At 36.2% G+C, this 15,872-nt stretch overlaps 1 protein-coding gene across 4 annotated transcripts in view; it reads right to left on the bottom strand.

Moving 5' to 3' along the window:
* The window catches only part of pasilla (RNA-binding protein Nova-1-like protein passilla), a 273,138-nt gene that overhangs the window by 39,768 nt on the left and 217,498 nt on the right, over positions 1-15,872 (bottom strand). The window lies entirely within an intron of this gene.

Here is a 15,872-nt window from a genome sequence, read left to right as displayed (position 1 = left end):
AGTCCTTCAAACTTGACCATACGTTCAAGTCACATAGTGTTGCTCGTCAAATTCCCTGATGTTGCCCATTGAGTCCTTTAAAGTCCCTTCACTTATGCGATACAGATGGCCTGCAAGTCTTGTAGAGTTGACTGAAATCTGTATAGATTATCCTGTGGAGTTGTATGGAAGCCTTGTGGTCTACTCTTGGAGAAGCCCTACAGAACATGGAATGCAAGTATTGATGAGCAACTGCTCCGCAACTCATGGGACAACTTCACAGAATATGAGAGACAACTCAACATTATTCAATATACTACAAGCCCTGTGGTCTTGTACACCAGTCTTGTCAAATTGATCCGGAAATCCCATTGTATTGAGAAGTTGTGTCAAGTCCATATGCTCTGTGGAATGTTGCTCGTCAAATCCTCTAATGTTGCCCATTCAGTCCACTAAAAGTCTCTTCACTTGCGCGATACAGATGCCTCTGCAAGTTTTGTAGAGTTGCCTAAAATCAGTATAGTTGATCAATATTCCATCCGTTACTCTACGAGGCACAGTGGGGCAAATCATACGGGCAATACAAAAATTCATAACACCTAAAATTCAAGTCATAGAGGTTTGGTGTCTTTGGCAAAGTTGTTCAGGTGAATAAGATCTATCTTTTAATATCATTCGTTTTGATCTAGATCACAATGTTTTGCTCTAGATCAGCTATATCTTTTCGAGGAAGCACGCTATTAAAACAAAACCTTCGACAAACTTTTCCAGATCGATAAGAGTTCTCTTTTGATACCATCAGAACAGACCTTGATTACTAAATCTTGGTCTAGATCAGTTCTATACATTGGTAGAAGCATTATATCGGATAAAACCTCATCACTCCTCAAATTCAAGTCACAGAGATTTGGTGTCCGGTGCAAAGTTGTTCAGGTGAATAAAATTTATATTTTGACATCTTTAGTTTTGATCTAGATCACAATTTATTGTTCTAGATCAGCTCTATCTTTTGAGGAAGTACGCTATTAGAACAAAATCTTCACCAAAGTTTTCCAGATAGATAAGATCTCTCTTTTGATACGTTTATAACAGACCTTGATTACTAAATTTTGATCTAGATCAGTACTGTTTTTTGTAGAAGCGTCTTATTGGACAAATCCTGATAACTCCTAAAATTCAAGCTATAGAGGTTTGGTGTCTTGCGCAAAGTTGTTCAAGTGAATAAGATCTATCTTTTGACACTATGTGTTTTAATCTAGATCACAATATGTTGTCTAGATCAGCTCTATCTTTTCGAGGAAGCACGCTATTAAAACAAAATCTCTCTTTCGATACGTTTACAACAGACCTTGATTACTAAATTTTAATCTAGATCAGTTTTTTTTTTAGAAGCATCTTATCGGACAAAACCTCATAACTCTTAAATTTCAAGTCATAGAGGTTTGGTGTCTCGGGTAAAGTTGTTCACATGAATAAGATCTAGATTTTGACATCATTCGTTTTAATTAAGATCACTACATTCTGATCTAGATCAGCTGAATATTTTGAGGAAGCTCACTATTCAAACAAAATCTTTGCCAAAGTTTCGAGATAGATAGCTCTTTTTGGATACCATTAGAACGAACTTGATTTTTAAATTTTGATCTAGATCAGTTATATCTTCTGATAGAAGCATCTTATCGGACAAAACCTCACAAATCCTAACATTCAAGTCATAGAAATTTGGTGCCCTGGGCAAAGTTGTTCAGGTGAATAAGATCTATCTTTTGACATCATTCGTTTTGATCTAGATTTAAATAATTTGTTCTAGATCAGCTCTATCTTCTCGGGGCAGCACACTATTAAAATAAAATATTTCCCAAAGTTGTCCATAGATGAGAGCTATCTTTTGATATCATCAGAACTGACCTAGAATTCTTAATTGTGATCTAGATCAGTTCTATCTTTGGATTTCTTATTGCACAAAACCTCATAACTCATAAAATTCAAGTCATATAGGTTTGGAGTTCTGAGCAAAGTTGTTCAGGTGAATAAAATCTATATTTTGACATCATTCGTTTTGATCTAGATCACAATTTTTTGTTCTAGATCAGCTGTCTTTGAGAAAGCACGCTATTAGAACAAAATCTTCAGCACAGTTTTCAAGATAGAAAAGAGCTCTCTTTTGATACCATCATAGCTGACCTTGATTACTAAATTTTCGTCTAGATCAGTTATATATTTTTGTAGAAACATCTTATTGACAAATCCTGATAATTCCTAAAATTAAAGTCATAGAGATGTGGTGTCTTGGGCAAAGTTGTTCAGCTGAATAAGTTCTATCTTTCAACATCATTAATTTTGATCTAGATCACAATTTATTGTTCTGGATCAGCTCTATCTTTTCGAGGAAGCACGCTATTAGAACAAAATCTTCACCAAAGTTTTCCATATAGATGAGATCTCTCTTTCGATACGTTTATAACAGAACTTGATAACTAAATTTTGATCTAGATCAGTTCTGTTTTTTTTGTAGAAACATCTTATCGGACAAAACCTCATAACTCTTAAATTTCAAGTCATAGAGGTTTGGTGTCTCGGGTAAAGTTGTTCACATGAATAAGATCTAGATTTTGACATCATTCGTTTTGATTTAGATCACTACATTCTGATCTAGATCAGCTGTATATTTTGAGGAAGCTCACTACTCAAACAAAATCTTTGCCAAAGTTTCAAGATAGATAGGAGCTCTTTTTTGATACCATTAGAACGAACTTGATTTTTTAATTTTGATCTAGATCAGTTATATCTTCTGATAGAAGCATCTTATCGGACAAAACCTCACAAATCCTAACATTAAAGTCATAGAAATTTGGTGCCCTGGGCAAAGTTGTTCAGGTGAATAAGATCTATCTTTTGACATCATTCGTTTTGATCTAGATCAAAATATTTTGTTCTAGATCAGCTCTATCACACTATTAAAATAAAATATTCCTCAAAGTTGTCCAGATAGATACGAGCTATCTTTTGATACCATTAGAACTGACCATAATTACTTAATTGAGATCTAGATCAGTTCTATCTTTGGACTTCTTATTGGACAAAACCTCATAACCCCTAAAATTCAAGTCATAGAGGTTTGGTGTCCTGCGCAAAGTTGTTGAGGTGAATATAATCTATCTTTTGAATTTATTCGTTTTTATCTAGATCGCAATTTTTTATTCGAGATTAGCTCTATCTTTTGAGAAAGCACGCTTAAGAACAAATTCTTCACCTTAGTTTTCCAGATAGATAAGGGCTCTCTTTTTATACCATCAGAACAGACATTGATTACTAAATTTTGGTCTAGATCAGTTCTATATTTTGGTAGAAGCATATAATTGGACAAATCATGATAACTCCTAAAATTCAAGTCATTGAGGTGTGGTGTAATCGGCAAAGTTGTTCAGCTGAATACGATCTATATTTTAACATCATCCATTTTGATCTAGATCATAATATTTTGTTCTAGATTGGTTCTATATTTTTGAGGAAGAACGCTATTAAAACGAAATCTTCACGAAAGTTTTCCAGATAGATAAAAGCTCTTTTTTGGTACCATTAGAACTGAACTTAATTACTAAATTTTGATCTAGATCAGTTCTATCTTTGGACTTCTTATTGGACAAAACCTCATTACTCCTCAAATTCAAGTCATAGAGCTTTGGTGTCCTGGGCAAAGTTGTTCAGGTGAATAAAATCTATATTTTGACACCATTCGTTTTGATCTAGATCACATTTTTTTGTTCTAGATCAGCTCTGTCTTTTGAGAAAGCATGCTATTAGAACAAAATCTTCAGCAAAGTTTTCAAGATAGAAAACAGCTCTCTTTTGATACCATAAGAACTGATTATAGGATTACTAAATTTTAATCTAGATCAGTTCTATATTTTTGTAGAAGCATCTTATTGACAAATCCTGATAACTCCTAAAATTCAAGTCATAGAGGTGTGGTGTCTTCCGTAAAGTTGTTCAGCTGAATAAGTTCCATCTTTCAACATCATTCATTTTGATCTAGATCACAATTTATTGTTGTGGATCAGCTCTATCTTTTCGAGGAAGCACGCTTTTAGAACAAAATATTCACCAAAGTTTTCCAGATAGATAAGATCTCTCTTTTAATACCATCAGAACTAATTTTGATTACTGAATTTTGGTCTAGATCAGTTATCTATTTTGGTATAAGCAGCTTATTGGACAAATCCAGATAACTCCTAAAACTCAAGTCATAGAGGTGTGGTGTCCTCGGCAAAGTTGTTCAGTTGAGTAAGATATATCTTTTAACATCATAAGTTTTGATCTAGATCACAATTTATTGTTCTAGATCAGCTCTATCTTTTTGAGAAAGCACGCTATTAAAACAAAATCTTCACCAGAGTTTTCCAAATAGATAAGATCTCTCTTTTGATACGTTTATAACAGACCTTGATTACTAAATTTTGATCTAGATCAGTTCTATTTTTATAGAGAAGCATCTTATCGGACAAAACCTCATAGCTCCTAAAATACAAGCTATAGAGGTTTGGTGTCTTGGGCATAGTTGTTCAGGTGAATGAGATCTATTTTTTGATGTAATTCCTTTTGATCTAGATCATAATTTTTTTGTGATTTAAATCAGCTCTATCTTTTGAGGAAATTAAAACAAAAGCTTCAACAAACTGTTACAGATAGATAATAGCTTTCTTTAAATACCATCAGAACTGAATTTGATTACTAAATTTTGATCTAGATCAGTTCTATCTTTAGGAAGAATCATCTCATTGAACAAAAACACATAACTCCTAAAATTCAAGTCATAGAGGTTTGGCGTCTTGGGTAAAGTTGTTTATATGAGTAAGATCTATCTTTTGCCATCATTCGTTTTGATCTAGATCACTAGGCTTGGATCTACATCAGCTCTTTTTCTTGAGGAAGCACGCTATTAATAAAAAATCTTCACCAAAGTTTTCCAGATAGATAAGAGCTATCTTTTGATACGTTTATAACAGACCTTGATTACTAAATGTTGATTTAGATCAGTTCTATTTTTTGTAGAAGCATATTATTGGACAAAACCTCAGAACTCCTAAAATTCAAGCCATAGAGGTTTGGTGTCCTGGAAAAAGTTGTTCAGCTGAATACGATCGATCTTTTAACATCATTAGTTTTGATCTAGATCACAATATTTTGTTTTGGATAAGTTCTATCTTTTGAGGAAGCACGCTATTAGAAAAAACAAACCTTCTTCAATTTTTTCATATAGTTAAGGGCTCTCTTTTTAAACCATCAGAACAGACCTTGATTACTAAATTTTGGTCTAGATCAGTTCTATATTTTGGTAGAAACATCTAATTGGACAAATCCTGATAACTCCTAAAATTCAAGTCATTGAGGTGTGGTGTCTTGGGTAAAGTTGTTCAGCTGAATAAGTTCCATCTTTCAACATCATTCATTTTGATCTAGATCACAATTTATTGTTGTGGATCAGCTCTATCTTTTCGAGGAAGCACGCTTTTAGAACAAAATATTCACCAAAGTTTTCCAGATAGATAAGATCTCTCTTTTAATACCATCAGAACTAGTTTTGATTACTGAATTTTGGTCTAGATCAGTTCTCTATTTTGGTATAAGCAGCTTATTGGACAAATCCAGATAACTCCTAAAATTCAAGTCATAGAGGTGTGGTGTCTTGGGCAAAGTTGTTCAGTTGAGTAAGATATATCTTTTAACATCATTAGTTTTGATCTAGATAACAATTTATTGTTCTAGATCAGCTCTATCTTTTCGAGGAAGCCCGCTATTAAAACAAAATCTTCACCAGAGTTTTCCAGATAGATAAGATCTCTCTTTTGATACGTTTATAACAGACCTTGATTACTAAATTTTTATCTAGATCAGTTCTGTTTTTATAGAGAAGCTTCTTATCGGACAAAACCTCATAGCTCATAAAATACAAGCTATAGAGGTTTGGTGTCTTGGTCATAGTTGTTCAGGTGAATGAGATCTATTTTTTTATGTAATTCCTTTTGATCTAGATCATAATATTTTGTGATTTAAATCAGCTATATCTTTTGAGGAAATTAAAACAAAAGCTTCAACAAACTGTTACAGATAGATAATAGCTTTCTTTAAATACCATCAGAACTGAATTCGATTACTAAATTTTGATCTAGATCAGTTCTATCTTTAGGAAGAATCATCTCATTGAACAAAACCACATAACTCCTAAAATTCAAGTCATAGAGGTTTGGCGTCTCGGGTAAAGTTGTTCACATGAGTAAGATCTAGATTTTGACATCATTCGTTTTCATCTAAATCACTACATTCTGATCTAGATCAGCTGTATATTTTGAGGAAGCTCACTATTCAAACAAAATCTTCGCCAAAGTTTCGAGATACATAAAAACTCTCTTTTGATACCATTAGAACTTACCTTGATTACCAAATGTTGATCTAGATCAGTTATATCTTTTGGTAGAAGCATTTTATCAGACAAAACCTCACAACTCCTAAAATTCATGTCATAGAAATTTGGTGCCCTGGATAAAGTTGTTCAGGTGAATAAGATCTATCTTTTGACACAATCTGTTTTGATCTAGATCACTATATTTGAATCTAAATAAGCTCCATCTTTTGAGGAAACATGCTTTTAAAACAAAATCTTCATCAAGTTTCGTGATAAATAATAACTCTCTTTTGATACCATCATAACTGACCTTGATTACTAAATTTTGGTCTAGATCAGTTCTATATTTTGGTAGAAGCATCATATCAGATAAAACCTCATAACTTCTCAAATTCAAGTCATAGAGGTTTGGTGTCTTGAGCAAAGTTGTTCAGGTGAATAAGATCATTCTGATCTAGATCAGCTGTATGTTTTGAGGAAGCTCGCTATTCAAACAAAATCTTCGCCAAAGTTTCGAGATTGATGAAAGCTCTTTTTTGATACCATTAAAACGAACTTGATTTTTAAATTTTGATCTAGATCTAGGTATATATTTTGGTAGGAGCATCTTGTCGGACAAAACCTCACAACTCCTAAAATTCATGTCAAAGAAATTTGGTGCCCTGGGCAAAGTTGTTCAGGTGAATAAGATCTATCTTTTGACATCATTTTTTTTGATCTAGATCACTATATTTTGTTATATATCAGCTCTATCTTTTGAGGAAGCACACTATTAAAATAAAATATTCCCCAAAGTTGTCCAGAGAGATAAGAGCTATCTTTTGATACCATTAGAGGTGACCATAATTGCTTAATTGTGATCTAGATCACTTCTATCTTTTGGTAGAAGCATCTTATTGGACAAAACCTCATAACTCCTAAAATTAAAGTCATAGAGGTTTCGTGTCTTTGGCACAGTTGTTCAGGTGAATAAGATCTATCTTTTGACGTAATTCGTTTTGATCTAGATCACAATATTTTGTCCAAGATCAGCTCTATCTTTTCGAGGAAGCACGCTATTAAAACAAAAGCTTCACCAAAGTTTTCCAGATCGATAAAATCTCACTTTTGATACGTTTATAACTGACCTTGATTACTAAATTTTGATCTAGATCAATTCTGTATATTGGTAGAGACATCATATTTAAACACAACCTTGAGCATATTTGTTCATGTGGATGAAAGCTATCTTTTGGCATCACTAGTTTTGATCTACAATACTTTTTTTTAATATAGATTCGTTCTATATTTGGATATAAGCATTCTTCGCAACCAAAATCTTGGGCAAAGTGATTCAAATAGATTAGATTTAAATATATTATATATAGAGAAAAGAAAACCATTTATTTACATTCTTGTATTTCTGTAACATCCACGCATCTTACCCTAGTAACATTGCATGCTTTATAGAGGATTTATGGCATTCTACAAGTCTAAATCATGATCTACAGAACCCTCATAAAACCAAAATTGTTACTTGTGTATCCATGGGTTTTTTTTTCCGAGTTCACCCGGAAGTTCCATCCGACTTTACCTAGAAGTCTGTTCCAGCTTCCTCTGAAAATGCCTGTCGTCTTGCCGCGGGAGTTTCCTCCGGCTTCTCTCGAGAGGTTCATCTGATTTCCCCGGAAGTTTCTTCCCACTTTCCTTGGAAGTTTCTTGCAACTTTATTCAGAAATTTCTTCCAAAGTTCCTAGATGAAGTTTCCAGCGTGTGGAAGTGTCTTCTGACTCCTCCGGATTTTTTTTTGCGTGCTCAAAAGTGTCATCTTACTATCACGGGAGAACTTCCTCAAAAGTCCATATTAATTTCCCTGGAAACTCCCGGAAGTTTCGTGCAACGGATAGATTCTTCTAATTTCCCGAAATAAGTCCAAATTTTTGGTAAATTTCTCGGGAAAACGTTCCCCGCGATGTCCATGTCTCGGACAGGAAACATTGTACGGAACTTTGAAAATGAAGTTAGTCCCAGAATTTTGAAAAATCGCCCATGGATATGAGGAATTACCTCAAGCCCCATCACCCATCAAGTGAGCTAGGTAAAGGAGTGCGCATTTGATTTGTATTGTCGCATCAATGCCCCCAATTGTCGCATCGCTCAGTTTTAACTTCTGTCCAATTTTCAAACTGCCGTACTCTAACGGCAATCTATCAATCTATCCTCTTCAGAACTTTCTCTAGCTAATGAATTATCGCACTTAAGCTTCATAGTATTGGTATTGGTATAGCATTTTCTACCAACTCTGTAACAGCAAGGTATATGAGAAAAATCCTCATTTGATGAACATTTACTATTTTGTGACATGAAAAGTTTGCAAGGTTCTAAGATTATCCAAACTATTCAAAATACCAGACTGTTGTTTGGATCTCAGATTTAATTTTTGGTATTCTGCACTATGGAAAGGTAAAAAATTCCGTACTTAGAATATTTATAATCAAGGAATCAAGGCCAATCAAGTTCCCGGTTGTTTTCGATTCCCAGTTCAGTGGCCACCCTACTACTTATCTCACAAAAAATGACACTTTACAGGGGACATTTATTAAGTACGTCCGAAACCAGCTTTGCATAGAAAACGTTTGTTCCTTTCACCATCGTAAAAAATTTGGTGAGGCCCGTTTCACACATCAAGAACTGATAGTTCCGATCGATTCGGGTCCGGTAGATCAAAATAGCCCATGCGTGTTTTCGGTTTTCGTCTTGAACTTAATATATTTTTCCAAGCGTAGTAATCATAATATTCCCAAGTCATATTGCTTCCCGAAATCTACCATGTATCCGAAGTGGGAAATATATTTCCACTGAAGCTGGCAATAAATCTTGCCTCGAAAAATGACACCATAATCGTCAACGTCTCGTTAACGATCAATTTAATAACAATACGACCTCGCTCAAAACACAAAACGATAGTTCCATTGTCAGCCCGTTCGTAATTACAACGACGACGACTATCCATTCTTCCAAAATTAATAGGCGACCATAATCCGCTCTGATTCGTTTGTACACACACACAAACATACAATCACACATGGGTTCGAATGGGTAGAGCACGACCGCCATAAAACTGTCACTCTGTGCTTAACGATAAAAATTCTTTCACCTATTTTTGCTGTCCAACCACCGACCGACAGACCGACCGGGCACAGACAGGGGAGGGCACCGATCATTAAAATTTAAAAGCGCAAAACAAGCGCATCCGCACGTGTTCATAAATCAACGATTGCCGGTGGCTTTTCACCGGAACTTCTGGTCTTTTTTTTTTTGGAACATCATCCGAAGTCGGTCGGTCGGTCGATCGGTCGATTATCGTTCCATTCGTTTCGGAAAATCGCCGGAATTTATGCAACACCAGCAAACGAAACTTGTCAAATTACCTTGACGGCGGAGCACGCGACACGCGAAACAGCTCTTTCGCACAAACACACACACAAACATAGTAAGCATTTCGCTGTAATCGTAATGAAACTTTTAATTAGATTTCTACCTCCGCAATCAGAAATTCGAAAGCAAGCGAGATGCCATCAACATTTTTCTCCTATTCCGAAATCATAATTAGAATCTACAGTAAGCGAGAGATCCTTCGGGCTTCACCTGTAAAGCGTGATTGTAATCAGTTGCATAAGTACGGCCGGTTGCCTAACGAGAGGCGCTTCCGATAGATGGCAGCATAATAATTCCGCATTCAAACGATCAATTTCAATTCGCATAGTTTTTTTTTTCTCGCCAATTGGATTACTTTTCCTCCGTTTGTTTTTTCGACGCGTGGTGAAAACAACGAGAACGAAACTCGCAAATATGCCGGAATTTGGAACGGTGCCAGATCGATTGCGGCAAGCCCTACTACTGGCTTCCCTGCTGCTGGGCGTGTGTTTGCGAAAAATTGACCATATTTTGTTGCGACATACATATTGTTATGCGCCTCTGCTCTATTCTGCCTGCACGGTAGCTTAAAATTACTCATTAATGAGTAAAATTTTGATCCATTTTGAAGTAAAAGTGGGTTGACTTGTTTTTAATAATGGGTAACAGTTACTCCAGGGTGGCAACTCAAAAGTTCAAATAATATTCCATGAGTTTCGCAGGTGTTTTCAGGTATCAACAATAAATTTCCAGGCTCACATTTTATACTGGGTTTCGATAAAAATCATCTCAAAAATAAATTTCATCTACTGTGACGAGTTAATGACAGATTAATGAATATTTGAAATGAAGTGAAAAGCACTGCCTTCACTTCTCATTCACTCCAGTGCGCAGCTAGCTTTTCAAGTGTGTGCTTGTTGGTTCTCCGAGAAAGTTAACGAGGGCAAGCGGTCCAATCTGGGGCAGAATGGGCAAATACTTGGACAAAAAGTCATTTTTTTTTCTTGAGGAAAAAACTTGAAATTCTACAGAAACTAGCCCCTTTTCAGTGTCGTGTTACCCCACTTTTCTCTTTTTACAGGCGTAAATTCCAAAGTCGAAACTAGTTTTAAACCCAAGCCCCAAAAACAGTAACATTCATAACTTCTCATTTACTGTTTCAAAGGAACGTATCTATTTGTGTAAACAAAGATTTAAACGCCAAACTCTTTACACTCCCACGAAAACTAACACCACAATCAGAAAAGTTTACAGCACAATCACGATGTTTTACAGTGAGACATATTCAATGTTTTATGTCTGTTTGTCTGTGGTGTTAGTATACGTGGGAGTGCTAAGGGTTGCGAACTGACGTTTGAATCTTTGTTTACAAAAACAGATACGTCTGTTTGAAGAAGTAAACGAGACTTGAAAATCAGCTGATCGCAAACATCTTGCAAAATGCTCTACACGGTTGGATCGTAACTTGATCGTGTTTTGAACTGTGCTGATAAAATTCATTTCTTCTACACTCAAATGAAGACAACCTTAACAGACAGAGCAACTACTTTCATCAATCTGAATTTTGACATAACAACATTCTCTTTTAGTTCTAACCGCTCGAAGCGAAGGAAGGTAAGGGAGTTGCGTAAACCTGTACCGACACCACTGCTTGCTCCGGCGACAGAAATGAACTTGCGTAGCGAAGCAAAGGTAAAGCTGGGTTTAGACTAGGCAAGTCAAATGATCAACTCAGTTGAATTCAATTGGCTTGAAAAGTCGAGCCTGGTTCAATTTTTTTTACAATTCAAGTGAGTTGATCAAGTCAGTTGAATGGCATGGTTTACACGTTCAATTCGCGTTCAAGTCAGTTGAATCAATTGACTTGCCCTGTCTAAACCCAGCTTAAAAGGGGCAGGACTAGTAAAAGAAATACTCCATTCAGCTCCTACCCGAGCTTATCGAATTTCTTGTTCATGGAAGCAGTTGAATCAAACAGGCGTACTACCATACACACACCCACCGAAGCTCTGGGTCTGATGTTAGACCTGGATTTACCCAGAGGAATCGATTTATATTTCGAGAACGGAGAACATTGATGAAGTTTTGCAACGGGAGGAAAATTCAGACACGTTGGAATTGGTAGTCTTCAGCAAGAAATCAATCGTCTATTAATTTGGTCTTAACAGTACCAGAACTTCTAAACGAATTGTGAGAATTTCATGGACTGATCAGAAAACTTCGGGATAGTTCCACTAAATTCAGGAAAATTTCCGGAGCGTTAAAGAAGTTCCAAGAACTTCAGGAAAATTTCCGGAGCCTTGGGGCAGTTTCAAGAACACCTGCAAATTTTCGGGAACTTGAGGGAAGTTCCAGGAATTTAGGGAAAATTTCAAGAAATTTAGAGTAGTTCCATTAATTTCAATCAAATTGTGGGAAACCTTCAGGAAGTTCCGATAATTTCATGGAAGTCTGCAGGAAAATTTTGGAAACTTCCCTGGAGTTCCTTAAATATCACGGAAGTTTAGAGATATTTAGGGCAGTTCAATTAACTTCAGGGAATCTATGACAACGATGGACAGAAGGTCGATTTGCAAAAGGTCGAAGCACAAAAAGTCGAAGGATAAAGAGTTGAAGGACAAAACGTCGAATGGACGAAAGGTCGTAGGAACAAAAGGTCAAAGGGACAACAAGGTTGAATGAACAAAAGGTCGTATGGACAAAAGGTCGAAGGGACAAAAAGGTTGAATGAACAACAGGTCACATGGACAAAAATATCGAATGAACAGAAGGTCGAATTGAACTTAGAGGCACAAAAGGTCGAATTTAACTTAGAGGGACAAAAGGTCGAATTTAGCTTAGAGGTACAAAAAGTCGTATTGAACTTAGAGGGACAACAGGTTGAATGAACTAAACGACGAATTGAACTCAGAGGAACAAAAGGTCGAATTGAGCTTAGAGGCACAAAAGGTCGAAAGAACAAAAGGTTGAATTGAACTTAGAGGGACAAAAGGTCTAATTGAACTTAGAGGGACAACAGGTTGAATGAACTAAAGGACGATTTGAACTCAGAGGAACACAAGGTCGAATTTAACTTAGAGAACTAAAAGGTCGAAGGGACAAAAAATTTGAATGAACAAAAGTTCGAATTGAGCTTAGAGCGACAAATGGTCGAAGGGACAAAAAGGTCGAATGAACAAAAGGTTGAATTGAACTTAGAGGGACAAAAGGTCGAAACAACAAAGGTTGAATTGAACTTAGAGGGACAAAAGGTCGAATTGAACTTAGAGGGACAAAAGGTTGAATTTAACTTAGAAGGGACAAAAGGTCGAATTCAACTTAGAGGGACAAAAGGTAGAATGGATAAAAGGTCGAAGAGACAAAATATCGAAGAGACAAAAGGTCGAAGAGACAAAAGTTCGAATTGAACTTACAGGGAAAAAAGGTTGAATTGAACTTAGAGGGACAAAAGGTCGAATTTCACTCAGAGAGCCAAAAGGTCGAATTGAAATTAGAGGGACAATATGTCGAATTGAACTTAGAGCAACAAACTGTCGAATTGAACCTAGAGGGACAAACGGTTGAATGAACAAAAGGTCGAATTGAACTTAGAGGGACAAAAGGTCGAATTTAACTTAGAGAAATAAACGGTCGAAGGGACAAAAGGTTTGAATAAACAAAAGTTCGAATTGAACTTAGAGGGACAAAAGGTCGAAGAGACAAAACGGTCGAATGAACAAAAGGTCGAATTGATCTTAGAGGGACAAATGGTCGAAAGAACAAAAGATTGAATTTAACTTAGACGGACAAAACGTCGAATTAAACTTAGGGAACCAAAGGTCGAATTTAACTTAGAGGGACAAAAGGTCGAATTCAACTTAGAGGGACAAAAGGTAGAATGAATAAAAGGTCGAAGAGACAAAAGGTTGAAGAGACAAAAGGTCAAAGGGACATAAGGTCGAATTTCACACAGAGAGCCAAAAGGTCGAATTAAAATTAGAGGGACAATATGTCGAATTGAACTTAGGGGAACAAAGTGTCGAATTGAACTTAGAGGGACAAACGGTTGAATGCTCGAATTGAACTTAGAGGGACAAAAGGTCGAATTTAACTTAGAGAAATAAACGGTCGAAGGGACAAAAGGTTTGAACAAAAATTCGAATTGAACTTTGAGGGACAAAAGGTCGAAGGTACAAAACGGTCGAATGAACAAAAGGTCGAATTGAACTTAGAGGGACAAATGGTCGAAAGAACAAAAGATTGAATTTAACTTAGAGGGACAAAACGTCGAATTGAACTTAGAGGAACCAAAGGTCGAATTTAACTTAGAGGGACAAAAGGTCGAATTCAACTTAGAGGGACAACAGGTACAATGGAGAAAAGGTCGAAGAGACAATTGGTCGAATAGACAAAAGTTCGAATTGAACTTAGAGGGAAAAAAAGGTCGAATTGAACTTAGAGGGACAAAAGGTCGAATTCAACTTAGAGGGACAAAAGGTAGAATGCAGAAAAGGTCGAAGAGACAAAAGTTCGAATTGAACTAAAAGTGAAAAAAAGTCGAATTGAACTTAGAGGGACAAAAGGTCGAATTTCACTCAGAGAGCCAAAAGGTCGAATTGAAATTAGAGGGACAATATGTCGAATTGAACTTAGAGGAACAAAATGTCGAATTGAACTTAGAGGGACGAACGGTTGAATTAACATAAGGTCGAATTGAACTTAGAGAGACAAAAGGTCAAATTTAACTTAGAGGGACAACAGGTTGAATGAACAAAAGGTCGAATTGAACTTAGAGGGACAAAAGGTCGAAACAACAAAGGTTGAATTGAACTTAGAGGGACAAAAGGTCGAATTGAACTTAGAGGGACAAAAGGTTGAATTTAACTTAGAAGGGACAAAAGGTCGAATTCAACTTAGAGGGACAACAGGTAGAATGGATAAAAGGTCGAAGAGACAAAATATCGAAGAGACAAAAGGTCGAAGAGACAAAAGTTCGAATTGAACTTACAGGGAAAAAAGGTTGAATTGAACTTAGAGGGACAAAAGGTCGAATTTCACTCAGAGAGCCAAAAGGTCGAATTGAAATTAGAGGGACAATATGTCGAATTGAACTTAGAGCAACAAACTGTCGAATTGAATCTAGAGGGACAAACGGTTGAATGAACAAAAGGTCGAATTGAACTTAGAGGGACAAAAGGTCGAATTTAACTTAGAGAAATAAACGGTCGAAGGGACAAAAGGTTTGAATAAACAAAAGTTCGAATTGAACTTAGAGGGACAAAAGGTCGAAGGGACAAAACGGTCGAATGAACAAAAGGTCGAATTGATCTTAGAGGGACAAATGGTCGAAAGAACAAAAGATTGAATTTAACTTAGACGGACAAAACGTCGAATTAAACTTAGGGAACCAAAGGTCGAATTTAACTTAGAGGGACAAAAGGTCGAATTCAACTTAGAGGGACAAAAGGTAGAATGAATAAAAGGTCGAAGAGACAAAAGGTTGAAGAGACAAAAGGTCAAAGGGACATAAGGTCGAATTTCACTCAGAGAGCCAAAAGGTCGAATTAAAATTAGAGGGACAATATGTCGAATTGAACTTAGGGGAACAAAGTGTCGAATTGAACTTAGAGGGACAAACGGTTGAATGCTCGAATTGAACTTAGAGGGACAAAAGGTCGAATTTAACTTAGAGAAATAAACGGTCGAAGGGACAAAAGGTTTGAACAAAAATTCGAATTGAACTTTGAGGGACAAAAGGTCGAAGGGACAAAACGGTCGAATGAACAAAAGGTCGAATTGAACTTAGAGGAACAAATGGTCGAAAGAACAAAAGATTGAATTTAACTTAGAGGGACAAAACGTCGAATTGAACTTAGAGGAACCAAAGGTCGAATTTAACTTAGAGGGACAAAAGGTCGAATTCAACTTAGAGGGACAACAGGTACAATGGAGAAAAGGTCGAAGAGACAATTGGTCGAATAGACAAAAGTTCGAATTGAACTTAGAGGGAAAAAAAGGTCGAATTGAACTTAAAGGGACAAAAGGTCGAATTCAACTTAGAGGGACAAAAGGTAGAATGCAGAAAAGGTCGAAGAGACAAAAGTTCGAATTGAAC

The sequence above is a fragment of the Ochlerotatus camptorhynchus genome, unplaced genomic scaffold (genome assembly GCF_037179485.1).
Source record: "Ochlerotatus camptorhynchus isolate MF236.1 unplaced genomic scaffold, CSIRO-AGI_Acam_v1.1 ptg000323l, whole genome shotgun sequence".
Classification (NCBI taxonomy): Eukaryota; Metazoa; Arthropoda; class Insecta; order Diptera; family Culicidae; genus Ochlerotatus; species Ochlerotatus camptorhynchus.
Note: the sequence above shows the minus strand (reverse complement) of the source record. Positions and strands in the feature narration are given on the sequence as shown.